Consider the following 21,078-nt stretch of genomic DNA (forward strand, 5'->3'; position numbering starts at 1 on the left):
GGGGAGCCAGGACTTATCCACAGCCCTGGCACAGGCTGCACCGCAAGGGCTGTGGGGATGCAGGACAGCACCTCAATCCTATGCCAGCACAACATCACCTTCCTGTTATATCCCTTGTCCATAGGGATTTCCAGTGAAGATATTCTTTACTTTTAGTGAAGATATTCTTCCCTGTGAATGTGCTGAGGCGCTGGCACAGGGTGCCCAGAGAAGCTGTGGCTGCCCCATCCCTGGCAGTGTTCAAGGCCAAGTTGGACACAGGGGCTTGGAGCAACCTGCTCTAGTGGAAGGTGTCCTTGCCCATGGCAAGGGGTTGGAACTGGATGAGCTTTAAACACCCTTCCAACACAAACCAAGCTGGGATTCTATGATTCCGGGATTCTCATCTGTCTTTCCACTTATCAGTTAAGAGAGGAAGGATGCTTTCTGGGGCACGGTTTGCCTGGACTGCTTTAAACCTCCCTGCTAGGGAGAGATTGGAGCAGCAGTTGAGACCTGTCCTAAAAAACATAAGAGGAGGCTGCTTTGGGTGGGTTATTCTGCATCAAACCCATACATCTCCATTTTCTATGCATTGATTTTTTCCCCCTCCCTGTGTTTTAAATGGGACTGTCATAACCAGATGGGTTTTCCTGCTGGGTTTGTTTACCTACATCTTAAACACAGAGGTAAGAGATCCCACCCAGAATATCCCTATGGATCCATAGTGAGTGCAAGTGACCAGGAGTTGGGTTTGGGAAACCTGTGGAGAGTTTCACTACTTCTGGGAACAGAATGTGAGGTTGGATGGCGGATGTTTTGTAGTCCAGCCTTTCTCCTTTGCTGGCTGCCTGGCAAATCAGCCCCAAAGCCAGAACTTTTTGGCAGCGAAGCACAGCTCTGAGTTTTGTTTTTCCTAGCATCTGCAGAAATGTGCCACCAAAACCAGCTGCCTGACCTCATGGAGAGATCACAGCACTGGGGAGTGGTAAGAAGTTGAGCTGGCTACTAAAGAAAGGAAGGTGGCAAGTGCTGTGTGTGTTATTAGTGCTTCTATTAATGCTGAGAGCTAATGAAGATGTAGCGGTGAGAGGCAAGGATGGGAGTCAGGACATGGAACATCCCCTTGCAAAGAGGTTTGTTGATCCCATGTTGCAGGCCACCTGCTGGACTTGATCTTAAAACCTGCAGACACATGTCAGGTAGGGTGCAAAGTATTTACAAGGCTGCATGAGACCCTCAGTGGGGCCAAGAGGGCAGGTCTTGCAGCACTGAGGTATCTGCCACCCAGGGAAGCCAGTATACTGCATGGTCCCCTTGAGGTTTTTAGAAACCACCCAGAAAACACACCAAAAAGTGCTCCTCCTCACTCCACAAGGCAGAAGGTAGCTGTCATTCAGCAGCTGGCACGTCTTCCAATTGACAATACACAGAAGACAGGAGCTTCTTACAATAGCTGGGGTTCAAAAAATGAAGATCACTTCTTAAGAGAGAGAAGAAATATTCCCAGTAGCTAAGGTTAGTAAGTCCTCTGTACAGCACTCTATGTTCCTATCCTGAGCCCAGGATCTCAGCCCCTAGTCCAAGAACAGCCTTCAATAGACCTCTTTATTTGATTAACCTAAAGGATTTTGGAGGTTAGACCATCACTGTGCACTGGTTGGAGGTGCCATGCAAGGACCTGTTTGCATCCCTGGCAGTAGTCAGGACCATGGTCCAACCCAAACACCAGGGCTGAAGAGAAGCTGCATGAGATATGGTGGGTGCTGGCAGTGATCTGAACTCAGGTTTGGGATAACCCCATCTAACACAAGTCCTGCCATGCCACATCCGCACAATTCCCTTTTTATGCCACAAGAATACAAAGTCTGTAGCTAAGAATCAAAGATTCTGGAAGTCTGTTCCCTATTAAACTTCATATCCTAAACTTTATAGGTATGTGTTACACCAGGAGAAAGAGCACCAAACATAACGTACAAGTAAAACATCAGTCTCTCGATGCGGAAATAGCTCTTACTTTACATTTCTGCATGAGGTCCTGGCATGAGTTAGTGCTGCTAAGCCATACTGTAATAACATATAAAGGAAAAGTTCATCCAGACAGCAAGAAATGTGCATTTTATACAGCTAAATGGAAAGACATCCAAGAAAAACCATACAGGTCTGATTTGCAGCTGGGAGGCTATCCGAGGGAGAGTGATTTTTGGTAATCAGCAAACCATGAGCTTCCAGAGCCCCAGCAGCACCTGAAGGCACAAGTATTTACTTGAATAAAAAGCAGGAGGTGGGTTCCCTTGGGAGCAATAAGCCTCTTATACTGATGCCAAAGGCAGGAAGAAGGGCTGGAGAGAAGCCCAAGGGTGCCATGCATGCACCTCTGCAGGGAGGCAATGCTGGGACTCCACATCAGAAAGACCAAAGATGAAACCATGGTTGAGTAGAACCTAAAATGGTGCCTCTCATGAGTTGGGCAGGAGGAGGTTCATCAGCCTGGTTATGAGCCTGACAAAACCCAGCAGGGACTGACCTGCAGCCAGCACAGGCTGAAGCACCAGGCACCACATACTCACAGCAGAAATCCCCTCTGGGGCACCAAGGCTGATAAATCCCAGCCTGGATAGCTTCCTAAAGGACGTCCCCTCACTTGGGCTGGAATTAATATGGAGCTGTAGGATGGAGGAGGTGATAATAGTTGTCCCTTCCAGCGCAAAAATTGACCTGCTTGTGGGAATTTGCCACTCCTGCTGAAGGCAAGAAACGCTAATTGCAAGGAACTCACTTTTCCATCATGATGGGAATAGGATATCAGGTTCATGTTTATTCCATCAAGAATATCCATAGAAGCAACCAGGTAAGAAGCTGCATTGTCACAGGCAGCATCTCACTCCCCTGCACCTGGATTCTGAAACATCCCAACAAGCATGTGGCATCCCTGAGAGAATTAAGACTAAGTCAATGTTTCTGTCATCAACCCCACTTTCAAGGGGCTCATAACTCTCAATGTTTGTGCTCTCGTGATGCCAGAACTTGGCACAGAAGCACACAGACCAGATGCAGTTTTATTCGGTAATAAATAGCTTAAATCTCATAAGCCTTTTTTTTTCCTTTATTTTTTCTTTCTTGTTTTTGGCTTAAACCTGTAAAATGGGAAAAGAAAAATGTGTGGGATATTTTTTTTTTCCTACCTTCTGATAATTTTGGAATTGTAGCTTATGCTGATTAATGGCTTTTTTCCAGATACACACACAGTCCATACTGCTATTTCTCAGACATTTTGCCTTTTTAATATCTGCTCTTTTATGGGTTCAGTGTCCTGCGCCCAGCAGAGTGCCAGCATCACAGCCTGACATTTCTCGGGCTGACTTACAACACTGGATTATTCAATCTCTGGCACATGAAGCCTGATGCTCAGGAAGAGTTAAAACATGGCAAAATTCTCCAAGCTCTTTAATCAGTGTCAGTAACATTTTAAAGATGGACTGCTGTTTTAATTGCGGCCCTGTGACATCCCAGTCCTCTAGAGTAAAGGCAGTTATTGCACCCCAGCACTATCTAACCGGCCCCAGGGTGAGCATAGGTTTTCATCAGCTATCCACCAGGATTTTAGCACTTCCAGATTTACCCCACACTCAGACTTTGCTCTATGGAGGCCAGCTACTTTCCAGTGGCCAAAAGCCAAGGAGACAATCCAAGCCCCAGCCCAAGTGCTTGGCCACCCTTCAAAAGTCCACCTCAGCTGGAACAGAATGAAATAGCAGTGATTGTGCTCATAGGGTCAGCTCCAGACATTGGAGGGTCACCAGTGGGATGCTGGTGCTGTTATCCAAATGCTTTGCTGTCTGCAGGGCTGGGATTTTTGGCAAGGAACAAGGGGGGCTGCTGGGTATGGGAATGTTGCAGTGCAATGGGGAGCTGGGCTGATGTTGGGTCAGGGTCATGCAACATGGCCAAGAAGAACCCTACACGTTACCTTAGGAAAATGTGCTTTCCATGGGGTGCAGATCCACCCGTTGTCCCCTCTGAACCACGTCCTCATTTGCTCAGAGGAAGGATTGAAGGCAACTCTACAGTACTGCAATGTTTCTCCCAAAGCATCCTGCCACCAGGTTATCCATCTCAACACCAAGCTTGCAACCCAACAGCAGGCGCAGAGATTCCCCATGCAATCATCCTGCCTCCCCAAATCCCAGCAGATCCAGTGAAGAATTACTTGCAAAAGAGGTATGGGGAATTTGCTGGCTGGAAGCAAGGCAGGAGGATCGTGCTGCAGAGGGCACCCCTTGTCCCAGCCTGCCATCAAACCCTGTATACATATAGGCTCCAGGAGGAATGGGATGGCCCACATATGGTTTGGATTTGCACAGGATCCTGGTGACTCAGAAGAAAAACTCCCAAATATACAGGTACACTTTGGGCCATCTGTCCTCAAGCAACACCAGCAATAAGCCACAAGCCACATTATAAAGCAAGTAAGAGATGTCACAGTGAGACATCTTAGTTTCGCTCATGTGAAACTACTCTGACCTGGCATAGAAGCTGCACCCAAAGAAGAAGCATCCTCCTGCTCCAGTGAGGCCATTGCAGGGATTTTTGACAGCCTGAGAGACCTGGGCTGGTTCAGCCTGGAGAAGAGAAGGCTCCTGAAATGGAGACCTTAGAGCAGCTCCCAGTGTCTAAAGGGTCTACAGGAAACCTGGAGAGGGGCTTTGGACAAGGGCCTGTAGGGACAGGACAAGGGGAATGGCTTTAACCTGAGGTGAGCTCTTAGGCAGAAGCTCTTCCCTGTGAGGATGCTGAGGTGCTGGCACAGGGTGCCCAGAGAAGCTGTGGCTGCCCCATCCCTGGCAGTGTTCAAGGCCAGGTTGGACACAGGGGCTTGGAGCAAGCTGCTCCAGTGGAAGGTGTCTCTGCCCATGGCAGGGGTTTGGAACTTGATGAGTTTTAAGGTTGCTTCCAACGCAAACCAGTCTGTGAGCCTATGATTTTTTGGTGGACAAATTACAACACTGCATCCAAAGCTACCTCCAACCACAGCAAGGTCTTCCCACCTCTCACTCACATGAGATGTAACCCAGGTCCCACAGCTGAGTCTCTAGAGAAAACACATGGCATGGTCCTTGGCTGGGAAGCATTTGGCCAGTGCCAGGTGTGTCTGCTGCAAATCATAGAATCTCAGACTGGTTTGGATTGGAAGGGACATCAAAGCTCATCCAATTCCTACCCCCTGCCACAGGCAAGGACAAATTCTGCTAGACCAGGTTGCTCCAAGCCTCATCCAGCCTGGCCTTGAACACTGCCAGGGATGGGGCAGCCACAGAATCCTTGGATGCTGGCTTCAGCCTGTCTGCAGGAAAGACAGCCGCAATGGGTCTGCACTCCCTGTGCTTGCGGTCAGTGAATGGCTTGGTTTTTTTTCCGTTTTAGATTTAAAGGCAACACAGTGCCAGTAATTAAACTAATCTAAAGCAGCAAACAGAAAAGCTGTTGCAGTGCCAAAAAATTAATCCACATGAATATTAAAGACATTGAAGCTACGAACAAATCCAGAATGAATGAAGCTGGGTGGAAAGGAGGCCCATATGCAAACCTACAACCCCTGGTTTCATGTCTTCTCCAGCTGCCATGGGAGATACAAGGGGCTTGAGCAGATGAGGACACAGGGGAAGAGAACAGGAACCCCAAGAGCAGTCTGCTCCCTCCTTCAAGCAAAACACAGCCTCCAGCAGTCTGTTCCCCACCAAATTAGGTCAGGCAGAGCTAACTGAGCATCACAGGGTGGGAAACTGGATCCAGCGTCCTCACATCACATCAACCCGTCAGCTGGACGTGATGGGCACCTCATAGGATGGGGATCACTGGACTGCTGCTGGGAGGAGAAAGTGCTTCTCAGCATGGGACAAGCCAAACTAGGCAGCCTTAAGTCACACAATGGGGGAATTACTAAATCAAAGCCACGAGAGTTTATCTCCCTTTACCTTTTTCTGGCAAAGAACTGCCTCCTCCTATTGCACACAGGAGCAAACAACCTGCCAGAACCTGAGCTGACCTCCCAGTATGATTTTTACCATTCCTGACAGCAGTTTTGCCAAGCCCACTCAGACGGAAACATTTTTACTCTCTCACAGGGATTTCGTTTTTATTACATCTACCTTGGAAACCTGCAAGCAGAGCAGGTATGATGAGGCTACACAGCCCTCAGACCCACTGGACTAATAAACCCTTTGGAGAAGCCTATTAGCTGCATCAGGTTGCCATCATTATCTTGCTTTCCAAACGCAGCCTTGCTGTTGAAAACCAAAACTGGTGCTCAGAGGGAATTCGGCTCCTGCAGCTGTGGGTGATGCTCTTAACAGATATACCAAAATAAAGATGATGGTTTTGATTACAGGGTAAGGAGTAACTTGTAAGTTGTTGTTTATAGGGATGGTTAGGTGCCCTGTAAATACAAGTGGTGGCAATGACTGGAGACTGTTGAGCTGTCACCCTCAGGGAGGAAGGTGAGATGCTGTGACAGGGAAAGTGTATGTCTATGTCCCTAGGGCTTTCTGCACTCCAGACACTTTTAACTGATGCATCCACCCACATGTTTTCAGGACTAGTCACTACCCACCACATCTGAGGTGAGATTTCTCTCATGCTGGTAGGTTATTTCAAGTTTGCAGGGTGTCTCGTATATAGGCTTGTAGTGGTTTCAACGGGTGTGAGGTTCAGCTGCACCTCAGACTCCTGGTCTTAAACCTCTGGAGGTTGTGGGAGACCTAGTGTAAGAAATTGGACTGGGGGAAGATTAGTGAAACCAGTTAGACCAGCATCAGCACAAAGAATTTGCCAGTTAATTAGCACAATACTATTAAGGGAAGGTTGATGGCCTTGGGAAGAAGCACTTTCAACAAGACCCCAACTGATGCAAGTTAAACTGATGCTCTGACTCTGCTTATCCCAAATGAAATTGCAGCCCAGTCCAGCCCAGTTCCTGCACTGGCACCTTTTATGTCACACGAAGTATTTAAAAGGCCAGATTTCCAAGCAAATGCAGGACGTGGTGATCTAAAAGAGCTATGTCCCTTGCCATTCCCAGGAGCTGGGGTGGGAGGCAGGCAGGCAGACAATGCTCTGTTTCACAGCTGCTGATTAAACAGCCATGACAATGCTTGGCTATAAGCCAAATTAATTAATGCAATCCACATGATTTACAAGTCCCTTTTGGCTTTAAAAAAGCCCTCCATAACCCAAGAATTTTAGAACCATAGAATAGTTAGGGTTGGAAAGGACCTTAAGATCATTGAGTTCCAACCTCCCTGCCATAGGCAGGAACACCTCAGACTAAGCTATGTCACTCAAGTCTCTGTCCAACGTGGTCTTGAACACTGCCAGGGATGGAGCATTCACAGCTTCCCTGGGCAAGCCATTCCAGTGCTTCACCACCCTCACAGTAGAGAACTTTTTCCTTATACCCAATCTAAACTTCCTCTGTTTAAGATTTAACCCATTACCCCTTTTACTGTCACTACAGTCCAAAATGAACAGTCCCTCCCCAGAATCCCTATAGGCCCCCTTCAGATACTGGAAGGCTGCTATGAGGTCTCCACGCAGCCTTCTCTTCTCCAGGCTGAACAGCCCTAACTTCCTCAGCCTATCTTCATACAGGAGGTGCTCCAGTCCCCTGATCATCCTCGTGGCCTCCTCTGGACTTGTTCCAACAGTTCCATGTCCTTTTTACATTGAGGACACCAGAACTGCACACAATGCTCCAGGTGAGGTCTCACAAGAGCAGAGTAGAGGGGCAGGATCACCTCCTTCAACCTGCTGGTCACGCTCCTTTTGATGCAGCCCAGGATACGGTTGGTTTCTAGCCTGTGAACACACTGAAGCTGGCTCATGTTCATTTTCTCATCGACCAACACCCCCAAGTCCTTCTGCTTGGGCTGCTCTGAATCTCTTCTCTGCCCAGCCTGTAGCTGTGCCTGGGATTGCTTCGACCCAGGTGTAGGACCTTGCACTTGATATTTTCTAGCGTATTTCCGCACACCTTGCTGGCCTGACTTTTTCCCTTGAATTTGCTGTTCCTGAAGCTGTATCTCTCTTTCACAGGGAGGTTGTGCCATTTTTAGATGCTGTGAGTTCGAACTTGTGGCAGAAGGAACTCGGAGCCTTTATAGCTCTTGGCCTTTCAGAGGGAATGGGCTAATCTTTGGCTGATATTTAGCAGAGGCTCTCAGAACTGTACACGACCTCCTGCTTGATGTTGTGATGACCTTTCAGCTTCATTTGTGAGGCCATCTGAAGTTTGTTTCATTTCTATTCCTCTGCAGGGTCTTCAAGCAGACTCTTCATATCATGGCAAATCACGGCACACCCAAATTAACTGTTTCTGTGCTTAAATGGCACAGGGGAGAGGATGGCAAAGAGCTTGCACCCAGTGCAGTGAGAACTGGGCTATTGAATGCACACTGGTTTACGGAGAAGGAGATGGGAACTGAGCAGAGGACAGAGCTGGCCTGGGCAGGAGAAGCAGTTGGTGGTAGACCTAAGGCCAGACCTAAGTATCTCCTATGAAAAGGTATTTGTACAAATGCAGGTTGCTGCCATGCCATTTCCTTCCCCACTGCCTTTTGGTGATGCTTCGGGGACCAAAGTCACCTTTTCCCCTGTGACCACCAAAAGTCTCCTTCATCACATCAGGTTTTCAGGGAATTGTCTGATACACCCAACCTAGGGCTCCCACACTTATCAGTATGTTACCATTGCTAGCAAGATGAACTAAAGAAGAACAGGGCTGAGTTTCTACCAGTACCATGCCAGAAACCCTTTTTTCACCTTACATTACCCATTTTTCCCAGCAGCAGGCAGTATTCTGCATTGCAGACCATGGACACACACAGCCAGGAGTGGGAATATCCATCCTGAAGGATACTGGGGAGCCCCAGGTATTTGCAGACCATAAGATAGTACAGCTTTCTGTGTGTGTGTATGTGTGTGTATATACTTATACATATATATATATCTCACTCATGCATCTTAGGGAATGGAGACCTTTCCTTCCCAAAGGATGACAGAGCACCTTTCACAGCATCACGGGCCTAGAAGCTTAGGAGGCATTTAGAAAATCATAACTCCACATTTTATCTGCCCCTGCACTATCCCAGGACTTCCTTTTGGCTCCAGAGACATGTTTTCATCTGTTCCAGACTGAGGAGGGGACATGCTTTTCCCTGCCAAACATCTGGGGTGGTAGACTCATTCTCCAATTTTACTTGCTTCATGGAACTCATGGGAAGAGGGGAACTGGCAATAAACCTGGTTGACAGTCCCAACCCAGACACCTACTCATAACTCTTAACTTTGGGACTCATTGGGCAGGAACTGACCTGTGCTCAGTCACAGTAAGAGCCCAAAGCCCTGACACACAGGCAGAGATTTGTGCTTCTTCGCATAGTTTCAAAAATCCCATGGGAATGGAGGAAAACAGCCTCAGCCCAGCCCAGCTTGTGACCCAGCTGCACGGATGTTCTTGACAGTGGACCTCACTGAGGGGGTATCCCAAATCAGAGCAAGCTCCCCAGTCCCCAGGTATAGCATATCAAATCAGCCTGATGAATGTACTTTCCAGTGCAGCAAGGGCTGCAACTGAGCACTGGGATGAGGGGTAACCACATCCCCTCTGGGTATTGATTGATTCTTAGGAAAAGGCCAGATGGGGACCATAGCTAACTCAATCACTGCAGGTAACACAGGAGAGACCCCACGGGTGAGGGTCTTGGGAGTAGAGGGCCTGTGCACCTCAGCAAAGCAAAGGAGAGCAGAAGGATGATGGCGATGGCTGTAGGGCTGGAGATGCACCAAGCTGGAGCTGAAGACAAAGACAATGTCCTCAAAATGAAAGCCTCAAATACTTTTGGACTCCTCAGCACCACATGAGGTCCAGTTAGTTAAAGCAAAACTAACTGGCGACCAAGGAAAGCTGTCTTTTCCCGCATGACATCCTTGTCTCTAACTTGGAGAGACATTAATTTGACAGGTGGACCACTTGGTGGATAAAGAACTGGCTGGATGGCCACATGCAGAGTTGTGGTCAATGGCTCAATGTCCAGTTGGAGACCAGTAACGAGTGGTGTCCCTCAGGGATCAGTGTTGGGACCGGTCTTGTTCAACATCTTCGTCGCTGACATGGACAGTGGGATTGAGTGCGCCCTCAGCAAGTTTGCCGATGACACCAAGCTGTGTGGTTCGGTTGCTACGCTGGAGAGAAGGAATGCCATCCAGAGGGACCTTGACACGCTTGTGAGGTGGGCTGATGCCAACCTCATGAAGTTTAACCTTGCCAAGTGCAAGGTCCTACACGTGGATCGGAGCAATCCCAGGCACAGCTACAGGTTGGGCAGAGAAGAGATTCAGAGCAGCCCAAGCAGAAGGACTTGGGGGTGTTCGTAGATGAGAAAATGAACATGAGCCGGCTTCAGTGTGAGCTCGCAGCCCAGAAAGCAACCGTATCCTGGGCTGCATTAAAAGGAGCGTGACCAGCAGGTCGAAGGAGGTGATCCTGCCCCTCTGCTCTGCTCTTGTGAGACCTCACCTGAAGTACTGTGTGCAGTTCTGGTGTCCTCAACATAAAAAGGACATGGAACTGTTGGAACAAGTCCAGAGGAGGGCCACGAGGATGATCAGGGGACTGAAGCACCTCCTGTATGAAGATAGGCTGAGGAAGTTAGGGCTGTTCAGCCTGGAGAAGAGAAGGCTGCGTGGAGACCTCAGAGCAGCCTTCCAGTATCTGAAGAGGACCTGTAGGGATGCTGGGGAGCGATTCTTCATTAGGGACTGTAGTGATAGGACAAGGGGTAATGGGTTAAAACTGAAACAGGGGAAGCTTAGATTGGGTATAAGGAAGAAGTTCTCTACTGTAAGGGTGGTGAGGCACTGGAATGGCTTGTCCAGGGAAGCTGTGAATGCTCCATCCCTGGCAGTGTTCAAGACCAGGTTGGACAGAGACTTAGGTGGCATGTTTTAGTGTGAGGTTGGAACTAGATGATCTTAAGGTCCTCTCCAACCCTAACTATTCTATGATTCTATGATTTTCACTAATCCTATTCTATGATTCTATGATTTTTACTAATCACTAAATTTAATTTATTTAGCTGTCTTTTCGGGACTAAGGCTTTGCACTACAGGGCCTGTATTGTTTCCATTACAGCCCACTGGTGTCCACGGAAACTTCAAATTAAATATCAGTCACACATTAAGGCCAGGCAGCTCAATTCCATTAACAAGTGTTGGGAATCAGAATCCCTGTAATGAATGCTGCCCATGCCTCCTAATGATAGAGGCAGAGGAATTGGGCAGTACCACTACATAGTGATTGGCACCCCAGTGACACCTGGGACCACAGAATCTATGTTAGAAGTCCATTCATCTCCTACAAATCATGGCTTAAAGTTTTCTTGACCTGTGACAAACCTGCATGAGCTACAGTTGAAAATTAGAGAGAAAAAGAGGGAGAAAACACAACAAAACCTACAAAAAATCCTTACCAAACCCAAAGAAATAGATTTCAGAAGGTTTGTGCTGTCTCAGCTTCCTCACCCCCAAGCCAAGTATTTCTGCTCCTTGCTTTATGATCATGGTTAAAGGCTTTTCATCATGCTGTCTGACACAAACAGGCTATGAAGGATCTGAAGATGCTACAAGATCCTTCCTTGCTGGACTCATGGACGTTGGGTCAGGATGAGTCCACCTCAGTCAGAACTATTGGGTCAACCAAACAAAAGGAGGACCTATAAAACCATCAGAAAACACTTTTCCTGCTTTTTAGCACCCAAACCTAAAGGTGCAACCAGCTCATCTCTATATCCAGCCAGCACAAGCTGCAACTTCTTCTAAAGCCTTAATTTATCAAAGTCCCATTTGGGTATCAGAGTGAGAATTATCTCCACTATATAACACAACACGGAGAAGAAGCTGACTTGGTCTGAATTCAGGAGTTCTGCTGCTGAAGCAAGGTGACAATTTTAGTTGTGTGTGACTGCCCAAGGTCTAAGTAGCTGTGTGCCCAACACAATCATTTCAGAGACATTTTGAGAGCGTAATTAGGGTGAAGGAGAAGAGGAGGTGGGGAAAAGGGTGAAATAGGCCTTTAAAGCACTACCACAGCATAAGGAGCCTGGGTTTCAGGCTGTAAGCTGTCATGTCATTATTGCTGAGGCATTTGGGAGGTTTATAATAGCTCTTTTACTTTGTAAAATTCACCCTTCCTAAAGGAAAACATTTATTCTGCTCAAGTATGAATAAGAGTTAAACACATGCAGATCAGTTTAATAGTGTAACTATGCCTATTAAAGTGACTGTAAAACTAACATCAAGGCATTTCACATTAATTCCCTCTCAGCGACTCCGGATCTGATTTGCTTCAACAAATCCCCTGCTAGCAAGAAGTGGCCACAATTCTCCATTGGCCCTGTATCAGTTGGCACTGCAGAACATTGCTGTCAGACTCAAAAAGTCAAGATCTATCAGCTACACGGGGAAAGCAAACCTATTGATCAGAGCAGCTAAGGAAGGAAGTCATACAGTTAGTGTCAGCAGCCAGGGTTTTCCCCTAGATCATTATTTTCAACCAGATTTTGTAAAAGAGATGGAGCCTGAGTCACTCTTCCCACTACTGTAACGGGTGACCTTGGGAAAATTCTTCCCCTTGGATTAAAACCAAGTAATGTTAAAACCATTATTAAAAATATATATGTGTGTCTGTGACACTAGGAAAGAGTTGAGCTTTGTACTTTTCATCCAAAAATCTTAGCTCTGTCAGCTGTTTCATTTCTAAATCTATTTCCTGAAGAAAGCAGAAACATCTGGCCATTATGGCTAAACACAGTTCTTCAGACATCTCCTGTAACACATTTCCTCACCAGTGACCACAGAAAGGAGGATAAAAACCAGAAATCCACTTTTCCCCATCCACATTTACATTTTCTCAGGAATTTTACCTACAAAGAAGCAGAATCATCTACGTTTTCCTTGTTCCCTGAATTTTATACCCAGTGGACTAGCAAGATGGGTAGTGGTGTGCTGTACAGATGTAGAAAAGAAAGTGGAAGACCAAAAGCACATACTCAACCTTAGGGAAGACTGGAGGGTACAACCTGGGATCTGTGGAGCTGGGGGTCGGCATGTTTTGCCCACTGCGCACCTGAACCCACACATGCCATTTAGATAAGCAGGAGCATGTCCAGCACTTTGGGAAGAGCCAGTTTCTGCTCCAGGTGTTGGACGCAGGCCAGTTGCTTGGCCTTGCACCCATGCAGATGTGGCCATGGAAGTGGATTTCCCTTCCCATGCAAAGTCTTCTTGTCTGGAGCAGACAAGGCCAGTGCAGAACAGAAGTGTCCAACATCAAATTTTACGGCAGGGAAGAGCACATCTGTCCCTTCACAGATGAATTATTCTGCAGCCCTATAAGCAGGAAGAAGATGCTGGGGTTTGTGGTTCTTTTAAGAGCAGCTTCTGGGGCAGACGGGTATGTGCCTCCACATTACAGCTCTGAAAGAAGCACCACCAACATGGAGGAAGTCTCCTTCACCCTTGCAAGGGTATATACATACACATACAGAGCGTGGTGCCTTGCACAGCACTTCTGCGTCATGTACAGCATTTCAAAGGCTGGAATGAAAATAATCCTGCATGTGCATCTTCTATTTACATTGTCAGTTCACCACAGAACTGAACCATTACAGAAAGCAGGACAAGATTACTGGATTTTTCACAGCACTAACCAGTGAATCCAGGAGAAGACTTCTGCCTGAGTTGAAACGCTACAGCATGAACAACAGTGAGCCATGTAATGTCTATTGGATGGTGGTTCTGGCAGATATCAAGCAGAAGAGAGGGAAGGAGCAATTACAGAGGTGTATTTCAGAATCACCCCAGCTCTGGGATATAAAAATAATAACATCTTTTCAAGCCGCAGAATTTGTTAACTCCTCAGAGCTCCCGGTTACAAACAAAAAGGAATTAAAGTTGGGATCTGAATTTCTCAGTGATGTTAATTAAAGCCTCCAGAACACCAGCTGAGCCACGCACTCCATTTCTAAAATGTTTCTCATGCTTTTGAGAAAGATGGACTACAAAGCATCTAATCCTCTTCATACACTGAGAAGAATAATTTTGACCAAGCAAATCAAACCAAGCTCCATTAGAAGGTGCCGGCTGGCTCAGAGGTTGTCCATGATTTGGCAGATGTGCAGACATCTAGAAGAGATGCCTGCAGGCAGTCCCTGAGCCCTTACAAAGAAAGCTGGAGGGCAAAATCCTGATTCCTGACATTTTAGAGTGGGAACATTCATATTTTTTTAGAGAAACAACAAAGGATTTCTTCTGGCACCCTGGGTAATACAGTCTTCTGCTGTAATACAGCATATGATTTCTGCTCTCTGTGTTACAGGGTAGCAGCACTGCAGTGTAAAGCCTCGCTAGCATTAACCTGCTTGTAGTTTCAAACACAGAAATGCCCTGGTATTACAGGTGTAGCCTGGGAGGAGTCACCAGACTCCTGAATGCCCCATCTGCCTCAATGACAAGTGGTGGCACATTCAACCAAAGCTCCCAGCCCTTGAGAGCAGCTCAGCTTGCTTACAAAGATCTCCTTTCTCTTAATATCATCGAAACCAGTTAAAGGCCAACCTGAACTCCTGCCTGGCTTGGATGCAGTGGAGACCCTCATTTCTCCTAATCATTACCAAGCTGTGGTGATGAGCATCTCAAGCCTGAAGTATGGGACCTCTCTCTGTGTGTTGTTGCTTTTCCTTGACTTTCTGGTCCACCACCCACTGCCCTGGGAGCATCCTGCTGTGTTGCCCTTTCTCCTCCACCATTACTCAGCACTTCCACACCACAGCTCAGCCAAAATCTCTCATACAGATGCAAACTTGCAGGGAATTTAAGCCCTGCTCTTCTAAGAGAGCAGGACACCAGAGGTGGAAACCACCTTCCTCACCATGGAAGGCAGCATGCACATGGACACAGAGAAAGCAACTCCTACAGCTAAAGTTCTGCACCACAGCCAGCCCTAAGCCCCAGGAGACATGGGGAGCAGACCCCTCATGGCATCGATAAGAACAAAGCACCTTTTCAGTGGCTTTTTGGTGTCTGAACTTTGGCTAACACATTGTATTTTCATGTTGTGTTCAGGGCTTTTATCCCTTTATCCCTTTTTTCCCTTTTTTTTTCTTCTAATCCACAAAGGTTCTTTATATTTGGGCTTTCTCAAAGCCCCCCAGCTCCAGCTCCCTGGTGTGATGTGAAAGTGTGAGTGTCACGGCATCACTAGAAGTGGAATTGTTCTTTATGGTGGGAAACAAAACTAAAATAAAAAGTAAAACAAGCTGAAGCTGGGTCTGTTCATGGGCTGGAAGGGAGTGTTTCAGCTGCCAACCTTGCAAACTAGCAGCCCCATTAAACTTACCTCCAACAGGCTGCATTCAAAAAGGACTCTCTAGAGCCTTCTGCAGTGGTGACATCTCCAAGCAGGGTTAGTTGTTGGGTGCCCTGGTACAACCCTCTTCACCTGCACCATCCACCTTCCCCCCAAGGGATGCTGTGAGTGAGTTGGGTTTCTGCAAACAATGTCCACCTCTCTGTTTTCCAGGGCATTGGGAAGGAGCTCTTGTTGGCTCCCCATTCCCATCGTGGGCCAGTGTGTACAACAAAAATAGGAGGTAGGGGAGAGGAGAGGAACCATGCTCCCTGTTCAATGTGATAGAAGAGCAGCAGCACTTTTGCACAGGTGTTTTCTGAAAAGCATCCACCAAAACCACCCCCCCACAACCCCCTACCGCCCCACAAAAGCAGTGTTTTTTTAGAAGTGAAGCTGGGTGAGAGATATACACCCAGAGCCCACTTGGCACCACACCACGGTGCTCCTTACCCCTGGCCAAATGACTAATGGACCACAGTTTAAAGCAGATACTCCAGTTAAGAGACAGACCTCCCCATCACTGCATTCCCAGCACCAGTTATTACAGCACATCAATCACAGCCATCTCCTGATGCAGCAGGCAGAGGACAGCACTTTTCTTCAGCCTCCTCTTCCCTTCAGCCCACACTGAGCATTCCAGAAGATCCTCCATCTGTGAGAAGCTTCCTGAATGTCGCTAAGGCGTGGCCCTTGATTTTGTTAGTGGGGCTTGAAATTGCTTGTTACAGGAAGAACAGAGTCACACTGAACACATAACAAACATAGAATCACAGACTGGTTTGGGCTGGAAGAGACCATAAAGCTCATCCAGTTCCAAGCACCCACCATGGGCAGGGACACCTTCCACTAGAGCAGCTTGCTCCAAGCTCCATCCAGCCTGGCCTTGAACACTGCCAGGGATGGGGCAGCCACAGCTTCTCTGGGCACCCTGTGCCAGCGCCTCAGCACCCTCACAGGGAAGAGCTTCTGCCTAAGAGCTCATCTCAGTCTCCCCTCTGGCAGGTTAAAGCCACCAGAGTAAATATTTCATATTTCAGCTTCCCTAACAGCACTCCAACTCCTTCCAGGAGGAACTGTTTTCTGCCTAAAGGACAGGGCATTTTCCTTGTCTCCCTGCCCTTTGGTCCATTTCCTGTTTTTCTAAGCTTGTAACTACCTCCTGGTAATATTTTCCTTCTCAAGACACCCCTGCACCCTATAGAAGAAGCATTCAGATAGTCTCATGTGCCATCTGGATCTGGCAATAGAGGGCTCTCCTTGCAGATGACCCAGGACAGGAAAGTAAATCCTTATCTCAGGGGACATCTATGGCCTCCTTTGGCAAAACACCCAGCATTTCCACTGGCAAGTTTGTAATCACATGTGCCAGTTTGATTTTTCCTACTCAAATCAAACAAAGACATTGAAAAAGAGCTATTTGTTTCTGCAGGCTGAAGTAACTCAGGTGGATGAATCCAGTGAAGAGCAAAGCAGAGTGGGGGCACATCCCATTCAAGACCTCAGCTCTCATTTTCAGTTTGGAAACCTCCTCCAGTCCTCACAAGCCTGGAATCCCACCTTCATTGCCAACAGAGGCGAGAAAGAAGGAGAGGCAGGGGCTTATGTGAGCTTCCTTGTTTTGTAAGGTCCCAAATACATTTAGTGACCTCCTGCACTGGGAACACATCCTTTGCTTCTCCAAAATTCACTCAGGCATTTAAGCACTTTCTGTTGATGAAATCGATCAGATTTCTGCACACTCTAAAGTCGTAACGTGGTTTCACAGCACAGTAACACAGAGGAGTGGGGCAGTCTATTCCATACTGTTTCGTGCTTTCCATGTGAGTACAAAACACCAAATCCATGTCTAGGACATGAAAACTGTCTAGGTGAAACATCTTTGTACAAAAAGCCCTACCGAGAGGTTATGAGGAATTGGTCTTATTCCCTCCATCCAGTTGATGCTGTTTCATTTTCTACCATAAGATAGCATTTCACTTCTGGAGTTGTGGCCTATTTCATCTCCCTTCAAATGAGCCACATAAAAGCCTACCCCTGCCCTGCTCATTATGCTGAAAAACTCAAACACAATAAAAAGCCAGGAAAACAAGTTTTCAGCCAGTTAACCAGAAAATAATCACCACAATCAAAGCCAGGTACCTCTGTTTTCACATAGCTCCAGTCCCTGGCAACTCGGATTAATAGATGTGCCATCAGCTGAGCTACTGGTCCACCATCCGTCACTCACCCCTGCACCTTCAGACTGCTGCTGGGACAAAATAGCCCTTGTTTTGGGGCTTAGTTGCTGTACAATAACATATTTTCATCTTGCATCTTCAAGGAAGAGCCTCAGACGAGAATCTGGCCACCTCTAGTTAATTTAACGCTGGAAGGAGTCAGGCAAAGAGCTGAGCAACAGAGGATGGATGATGGGTTTTGCTGCTGCTGCTTTGATAAAAGCTGGAAGGTACAGAATCACTTAACTGTTTAGTCTGGAAAAAGATGTTTAAGATCATCAAGTCCAACCATTCCCCAGCACTGCCAAGGCCACCACTAAACCATGTCACTGGGGGCCTCATCTACATGGTTTTAAATATCTCCAGGGCTGATAACTCCACCACTGCCCTGGACAGCCTGTTCCAGGGCTTCACAGCCCTTTCAGGGAAGGACTTTCCCTAAACTCCAGTCTAAACTTGCCCTGGTGCAGCTTGAGGCCGTTTCCCCTTATCCCATCCCTTGTTCCTTGGGAGCAGAGCCCAGCCCCTCCTGGCTCCATCCTCCTGTCAGGCAGTTGCAGGGAGCGATCAGGTCCCCCCTGAGCCTTCTCTTCTCCAGACTAAACCCCCCAGGTCCCTCAGCCGTTCCCCATCACACTTGTGCTCCAGGCCCTGCTCCAGCTCCATTGCTCTTCTCTGGCCCTGCTCCAGCACCTCAATGTCTCTCTTGTAGTGAGGAGCCCAGAACTGAACACAGGATTCAAGGTGAGGCCCCACTAGAGCCCAGTACAGGGGGATGATAGGACAAGGGGTAATGGGTTCAAACTTAAACAGGGGAAGTTTAGATTGGATATAAGGAGGAAATTCTTTCCTGTTAGGGTGGTGAGGCACCGGAACGGGTTGCCTAAGGAAGCTGTGAATGCTCCATCCCTGGCAGTGTTCAAGACCAGGTTGGACAGAGCCTTGGGTGATATGGTTTAGTGTGAGGTGTCCCTGCCCATGGCAGGGTCTTTTCCAACCCTAACTATTCTATGATTCTATGATGATCACTGCCCTGGCCCTGCTGCCACACTGGTGCTGACACAGGTCGGGATGCTGATGGCTTCTTGGCTGCCTGGACACAAGCTGCCCGAGTTCAGCTCCGTCAATCAGCACCTCCAGGTCCATTTCATCCCTAGGCTGTGGGTCAGCCCTTGCAGACGGAAAGTTGATGGCTCCACCTTGCCACATCACCCCAGTCTCCAGCTCCAGTCTTATGACCCAGGATGTCACCTCCCACCCAGGCCAGATTCATGTGATGAAAACACAAAATGGTGTAGACCAGCCCACAGCACCTGGCCAGACTTGTTGCCACTTCCAGGCTCTCACAGAGCTGCAGCTGACACACAGTATAACCAGTATCTCAGGTTCTGTGTCGGTATGGTAGTTGATTTCCCCCACAGCAGCCCTCATGTTGCTGTGTCTGGGTAGCTAGGAAGGTGTGGGTAACACACCAGTGTTTCGGCTACTGCTGAGCTGTGCTCCACAGCATCAAGGCTGTCTCTCCAGCATTCCCTACTCACCAGCAGGCTTGGGATGGGACATAGCCAAGAAAGCTGACACAAATTGACCTAAAAGATATTCCATACCCAGCAATAAATCTGAAAGAGGAGGGTGCGCCTGTTATTACAACATCTGCAAAAGCTACATGTACTGAAACCCTTCTTCCCAGGAAGTGGCAGGACGTCACCTGCTGATGAGGAGCAGAAAATACATCTTTTGTTTTCCTTTGCTTCCGCACACGGCCTTTGCTTTTGCTTTATTAAGCTGGCTTTATCTTGAACCATGAGTTCCTTTTCTTCTTATTCTCTACCCACCCCTGTCCTGCTGAGAAGGGCAGTGATAGAGCAGTTTGGTGGACACCTTGCATTCAGACAAGGCCAACCCACTGTGGGTTCATACACAAGTTTCCCTCTCAGGCCAAGGAGGGCTGAGCAAAACCACCTCAGTAAGTGCTTTTGGCACACAACAAAGTGTTCTCTGTTCAACCTGATGGAGAGCTGCCTGCAGCCCTTTGATCGTGAAGGAGGCTCTGCCCACAAGAGCAGCCTGTTGAGGGAGTTTGGGGCTGCCAATGTGCTTTGCAAGTGGCCAGTGCAGAGAGGACCCTCCTTCATACAGTTGCACACAACTGAGATATTCGCTATTCAAAAGGCAGCCTTGTAACCCCAAGCCTAAGCATGTCACACTATCTCTGAGCGGAAAGCTTCCTTGTTCCTTATCTCAGAGCCCGGAGATCTGTGGGATATCACAAACAACAGCTGGACAAGATAAGGCTTCTTCCAACATGCTTGTTGCTCCTAAAATCTATGCAGCCTCAATCGTGAAGGACCTGAATGGATCAGTATCTGGGGATGCTACGTCTCATCTGTTTTCAGTCCAACCCTGCTCTTTTCCAGATCCTTTGAGCAAATATTGAGAGCTTCTTCCCCATTTTCATGCCTGAAACACCCATCTCCACACCCTACCAACATCCTCATTTCCCATTAATGAGAGCAGAGATGCTCTGTTTTGGTGATGCAAGGCTTAATCCACTCCCAGCCCCTTCCAGCTCCTACCACTGGGGGAACTCCTTAATTTCAATTAGATGCTTGTGCAGTAAAATCCCTCCAGGAGGAGGGGAGCTGTCAGGATCTGACCCTCCAGGGTTCACCGCCTTGGCAATGCGAAACCAGGCACGCTGGCAACAAGATGTTTATAGCCCAGTGATTCATAATACTGCAGAGTTTGCAGGAAATGTAACACCATTCACGATTAAGAAATGCTCTTGTTTTCTGCTAAATATATAAAATAATCACTCATCCCCTAAGCAGCGGATGCAAATTATACATAGTATTAGCCCCATATGCCAATCGCTATAATTCCAGTGCAGCATGAAGCAGTTTCCCAAGGCTCTAGAAGTCCCTTAATCTGCCTTTTGATGTCAAGTGACAAATTTCTTGCCTAGGATCATTAACGGGATGACTAATGAAAGCTGATAAGTGAATTTATAAATGAAATTAAAGATATTAATATTAAAGGCCAGGCTACAAGAAAGAGCAATGTGGATTTAGCAAACCACAACAAGAAGCATGGCAATCTGCATGACATTTACAGCTCCTTCACTGCCCAGTGAATTAGACATGGTATTTGCCTGGAGGTTGTGGAAAGTGCTAGGCTTGACGGACACCTCTCCCGAGGCATTAGCATCTTCAGACACTGCCTGAGATTTAAACAGCTCGAATGCCATACCACAGGGCTGTAAGCACACTGATAGTTTGCAAAGACAACTGCATCACCCAATAATCCTGCAAACAAAATGCTTTCAGACTGTGGTCAGTTTACTGCCAGTTACTTAAACAAAATAATCTCAAGCTAGATTTTCATTTTACTCATCCCAGTATAAATGCCAAGCAATTCTTT

General features: G+C 47.5%; 2 protein-coding genes across 2 annotated transcripts in view; one reads left to right on the forward strand and one right to left on the reverse strand.

Annotated features, from left to right (window-relative positions):
- Positions 1-21,078, forward strand: part of LOXHD1 (lipoxygenase homology PLAT domains 1) — a 349,538-nt gene that overhangs the window by 201,440 nt on the left and 127,020 nt on the right.
- Positions 1-21,078, reverse strand: part of ARK2C (arkadia (RNF111) C-terminal like ring finger ubiquitin ligase 2C) — a 50,420-nt gene that overhangs the window by 22,320 nt on the left and 7,022 nt on the right. The window lies entirely within an intron of this gene.

Source organism: Pezoporus wallicus, unplaced genomic scaffold (genome assembly GCF_028554395.1).
Source record: "Pezoporus wallicus isolate ANWC-B61680 ecotype Strahan unplaced genomic scaffold, APGP_CSIRO_Pwel_v1 scaffold_13428, whole genome shotgun sequence".
Lineage (NCBI taxonomy): Eukaryota > Metazoa > Chordata > Aves > Psittaciformes > Psittacidae > Pezoporus > Pezoporus wallicus.